This window comes from Simochromis diagramma, unplaced genomic scaffold (genome assembly GCF_900408965.1).
Source record: "Simochromis diagramma unplaced genomic scaffold, fSimDia1.1 OVJJ01000131.1, whole genome shotgun sequence".
Lineage (NCBI taxonomy): Eukaryota > Metazoa > Chordata > Actinopteri > Cichliformes > Cichlidae > Simochromis > Simochromis diagramma.
The window spans coordinates 1155186-1161120 of NW_024387200.1; positions in this window are offsets into that span (position 1 = coordinate 1155186).

Consider the following 5935-nt stretch of genomic DNA (forward strand, 5'->3'; position numbering starts at 1 on the left):
TGGACATAATTTACAAAATGTGTAAAACACTGAATACATCCAAATATTCTTTAAATTCCTTTATAGAAAATATTGTTGATAATTTTATAGTTTGTAGAATTTACAAATGTAATGAATTACTAGTTGCCGGAAAATATTTTCACAAAAACTACCTGATGCCAACACATAACAATGCAATGAATTAAGAGCATTAAAAATATTCTGTAATACTGGGCAATTGATTTAGTCATTTTGTTAAAAGGACACTGTATGTTTAATTGGTTTAAGTGATTTAAACCCAAAGGGGATTTTACGTTTCACTTATATTATGACATTTTATCTTCTAGCATATCATCACACACACCTTGGAGTGCATTAAGCATTTGCTAGAGCAGTGATCTATGCCATGCTCACGGGCACGTGTTTTATTCCCTCCTGCTCTGACATTTTTTTAAGGTTTATAATTTAAATTGCAAACTACAAAAAATACAAAATAAGACAATTATGACAGACTAGATACAATATTAGAATTAAAAATGCACTGAGTAGGTTTGGTTCGTTTTTTTGTAATTTTGATTGTGACATTATGTTGTTACAGAGCATTTCAGGAAACATGTTTCACAGTTTTATGTGAGCAGCTCCAGCAGAGCAAGCAGAGCATCCCACTCCTCCATCACCTTCTTCAGCATCCAGAAGGCCAGACTAAGCACAAGGAGGAGGGTCGGGTGGAGCAGACAAGGAGGAGGGGAGGGATCGTGTCGGATGCCTGTCGGCGTGGCAACAACTGTGGTGTCACCGCCTCTCCCCGTGGGAACCACCCGTCAAACGGAAAGGTTGTGCCACATCTGCATAATCATTACCACAGCGACAGAAAGTCATTGCGGGAAACAATCAATGTTGTTTTAAGGGACCCAAAAAAAACAGAAAGAGAGAAAAAAAGAGTTGAAGTGTCTTAAAGAAGATCTAGTGTCTCAGACTGCCGAACGGCAGCGCTGGCAGTTTTACCGGAAGCTCTGAGTCTCTGAGGTTTTTGGAGACAAACAGTTGGAACCTGTTTTTCAGTAAAACACAAAGAGTGAATCAGGGGTGAGGTCTGCCAAATACACTGAAGAAATGCAGCAGTTAGCTACCACTGCTGTGGCTGTACTCTACATTTCTGTTTTGTAGTGGAGTTTTTCTGGTTATGTGTGAAGTTAGAAAACACACAGTTGCTGTCCAACACATTTCTTTCTATAATGAAAAATTTAGGATAAAAGTTTAAAACTGTGTCCAAACTCTGCCCACTATCAGTGGAGTTGTTTCCACAGACAGACTTTGCTATGAACACTCAACCACATATATTTGGTAACTTATTTTAGATTTTCTTTTTGCAGATAAGTTTGTGTGGTGTGGCTGAGATGCATTATCTTGCTGCAGGCGGGCACTTGGTCTGCAGCATTGTTTAGACGAGTGGTGCACTCTGGTATTAGTGTATTATGTACCAGCAAGGGATGCATATTTGTATTTAGCTCAGTCTTTTGAATTTCCTCTGGTAATCCTTTCTTATGTCTGGACTTGTATGAAACTGATTTGAACAACAAGTTAAAAGGCTTTTTAACTTTAGTGATGTTTCAGTTTATGCTTTTTATTAATTAAGATATTTTTTATGCAGAGACCAAAGTGAAGCAAAGTCAAATCCCTTGTTTGTGTGCCAAATAAAGATGATTCTGTTTCTAATAAGTTGCTTCTGCAACCATCTGATTATGTGTCTGGTGACTTTTAAAGGTAAGCAACATCTAGCAGTTGTGTGAATATGTGCAATTAAAGTTTGTGCTGGTGCTGTCACCTTTATTTAAGGTGGAATATAAGTGTGAAGTAAGACAAAGAAGAACAAGAAAAGAGAAAGGAGGATGAGAACAAGAACCGATCTGTGACAAGGCAGAGCAAATGAAGAGAAAAGACAAAAAGAAGAAGATGAAAGAAGAGCAAAGAAAGAAGTAAAAAGGAGACTAACGGAAAAGGAAAGTGATGAAGAAGCAAAGGAAAGGAGAGGAGGGAAGGAGTGCAAAGGAGGGGAGAGAGGGTCCTCCACTATCAGCAGATAAGAGGCAGAAATGGATGAATTCTATTGGCCGGCGAACCTCTTCCAGTCTCTTATCTGCTCGCCTTCATGAACTCAGGACACATTTCATAGAAATTTGCGAAATCAGGAAAGCTGGGTATCGTGTCATCTATCACAGAGCGACGCTAGCCCATACATCCTCCCAGCTTCACAATAAAAGCCACAATTGACACTCTTTTTTTGGTTTGTTAACAATTATATGCTGCAGTCTCTACAAAGTGGCTTTGGGCTTGTTGTTTTCAAGGTCAAATAAACTTGGCTGAGTTTCAGTTTGAGAAATTTGTTCATAATTCACCCTGGAGCTAGAAAAAACACTAATTACATCCTTTTTATTGAAATGTCTGATTATTATTAGTTCTGATCAGGTTTTAAGTGTCAAGTTAAATTATATATGACAGGTGGAGTAGGACAAAGAGCAGAGAAATGTTGTCAAAGTCTTGAAGCACTTACCATCAGCTGATCGACATATGCACGACGAGTGTGTGAATACAGAGAGTGCTCAGAGAGAGACAGATATACATGCAAGACTGTTGTCAAGAGAATAAAAAAACATGAGGGAGAAAACAAAGAAAAGAGCAAGAATGCAAAGAGATTCCAGCATTTTCCTATTTTTTCCATCTCCACCTGCACTTGAATAATTGAGAATTTCCATAGACTATATTTAAAAGATGGAAGGAGCTAGGGTACCACCCCCCTCTGATGTGTAGGTTTTACAAGCACACCTTAACCTTGTGGTCATTACCATCCTGTTTTCTCCCGCCAGAAGTTACCATATTTTGATGAGAGGCTACTGTTAGTAGGCTTGATTAGGCCGCTACACCCATAGACTACACAGGTGCAAAGCACAGACACATGACTCGTAATGAGTGTTAAGTAAGAGGCTCCATCAGCCAAAACTAGAGCACAAACTTAATTCTTTTAATTATTGTTATTCTTTGAAAACAGTCGACAATACCACAAACACAGTTGAGAGGTCCAGTTCACTGAAGCTGATTTGCGGTGACACGTAACACCACATATTATGAGACATCAAGCTCACAATAATTTTTAAGTAGAATTTACACAGGCCAGTTCAGAGTTTGACAGTTGGTGATTTCTAAAATATCTTTTTCTGCCATATAATAAAGCTGATTTCAAACCCAAAACTCATTGGGACATACAGTATGGCTACTTGATTGAGTAATTTGGATAAAAATTTTGGAAAAAAAACAGCTGTACTCATCGATCTTCCAGGTCAGTGATGCATTCACACAAAAACTTGGAATCAGTCCTTTAAAAATACATCAAAGCAGGTTCCAGTTTGTACAAGCCGCCATGTTTCTCTTGCCATCTTGAATACAGGGGCCAAGACAGTGTTTATGTATGTGACCAGAGACCAGCCACGTACTACTGTAGTACACCTATAAGTTACTTTTACTTTCAAAATCCCAAACACCTCTTTCAATCTGTGAGCATTTAACATTCGTACATGTATATTTTTATCATCTCTTTGTCCTCCTGCACTCCTGCTCCTTCATTTCCGCCTCTTGATAAACTGGAACCTTGCTTTTTTTTTTGCTTTTTTTTTACTCAACAACACACTGCTGAACCTCGGTTGCAAGGCCACAAGTCCTTACAAAAGATTTATATCAGAAATTTAACTTGAATTTTTGTGATTTTAAAGAGAGCTTAGGAAGATAAAGTGCGACTGCAACAGGAAGTGAAATTAGTAAATTGTCTCATGGGAATACAGAAATCCATTCAGTGTCTTTAGCTCTTTCTTCTTTAAAATATGCTGCCTCTTAGTTTCAAGACCAGCTGGATGACTCCAAAGTAACCTCGGTAGACTATTCTGAGGTACAACTTAAGCGTTGAGCCTCACAGAGGGTGGCACTTCGAGAGAAAGCACAACTACTTTATTTTGTTTCAACATAATAGATTGTAATCGATTGAACATATCCTTAACCCTTTAAAACTGGTCAGAGCGGGCACGCTCCGTTTTGCGTAACTATTTTTAAATCCCCGTTAGCACTGCAACCACGTAAGCTAGCGCAATAATGTTTTTTGCATATGAAACCGGAGGAGTTGTACTTACATCTTATGCCACCAGCTTGTCCTAGGTCACGCTTTCCTTCCACATATAGCTTTGCAAAAACTGCATAAAAACCACTTGCAGCAACAAAAACATAAAATTCCAGAAACACGCTTTGCCGATCCGATCAGCTGTTCATAACACTTCCTACATTGGAACAGACGTCACCGCGAACTTTCGCACGTCTGCCATTACTTGCCCGAAACCGGAAGTGACGTCATTTTCGCAGAAATGTAGTTTTTTACCATCAGGGCCTCATGAGCCTAGACTGGTGTTTTTAAAAGTTATCTTTGACTTTATGACTTTCTGTGTCGTTTCTGGGATGCTTAGGACTCATATTGCACTGCTGGAAATAGTTTATTTTGATGCATATGCTGCTTTTTTGCAAATTTGCATTATAATATTTATTTTTGTTTTTCCTGCAGTGTATAAAAATTGGTGTATTTCAGAAATAAAACTATGAAGACACTCAAAATAAATTTCCTGTGGTGGGAAACTATTTTTTGCAACTTTTTTTGTATTTACAGTTTTGAGGGATAAGCCTCTTAAATTTCTCTAACTAGAAATATATGTTAAAAAAAACAAAAATGATTTTCAATTTTTTTTGTAGTTTATTGCACTTTTTTGCAATTTATGTAATTACTGTGCACTTAATGCAGACATATTATTAGAATTTGGGCTATAATGGTTGTATTGATGTATAGATGTATAGCAACTTGAAATGCTCCCAAAAATGGCTACTACAACATGTAAAAATATAATATAAGCTCTGGCGGACTTGGTTCTATGGTAGGTCTTAAAGAGTTAAAGAATATGTGAAAAGTAAAAGAGTAAATAATATTTAGTTGACAAATATAAACTTTCCAAGTTGGAAATATCCATATATACAAATCCAACAACCGCTCAATTGCCATTTTTTTTTAATAATTTTTTTTTTTTTACTGAAACATAGTTTCTTAGCCCCATGTGGGTCTGGACCCATGTGAATCAAAGAGTTTGTATAAAGTAGGCTATATCTGTGCTTTCAACATCCAAGTGAGGACTGAAATTCTACATTTCTCCCCCATCTAACTGTGAGTGGTTTCTGTGTTACCACTAAAGTTTGAATTAAGTCCTATATGGTCTCACAGATGTGTGTGTGTGTGTGTGTGTGTGTGTGTGTGTGTGTGTGTGTGTGTGTGTGTGTGTGTGTGTGTGTGTGTGTGGCAGTTCTGTGCATGACAAACTGGTCCAATTTCAAGCGTGTCGCGGCGCCTGGCTGATATTTGTCTCGCTGGTGTTGTTGTTGTGGCCCTTCCTTCCTTCCACCACCTCCTCCGCTTCTTTTTTAGTTTCCCCTCAGATTTGAATCGGCACGAGGGCCTCGGTCCGTTCCCTCTCTGACAGCGCAGAAATAATTACAGTACAGCCTTCCCCACAAGCTCGCTGTTATATTAGCCCTCTTATCAGGCTGCTGAGGGGGGTAGTTGATCAACTAAGGTCACTGTATCCTGACCACAGCACAACAGCTACACCGCTATTTGGAGATATGATAAATAAAAGGCGGGGGTGAGGCCGCAACAACACTCTTATCTGCTTCTGAGTGCTTTTTGTTCCATTCTCTTCCCTCCTTGCACCTCGTCTGTGTTTCTGTCCCTGGGGGGGCAGCTGGAGTTGGCACAGGAGAGAATATGGAAACCTGCGATGCTGTGACGATTTAGTGCAGCTGATTAGCTGAAAAAATAAATTCCCCTGCACAGTTTTAAAGTTGCACTTGTAGGTTTACATACATGGCCTTTTATTTA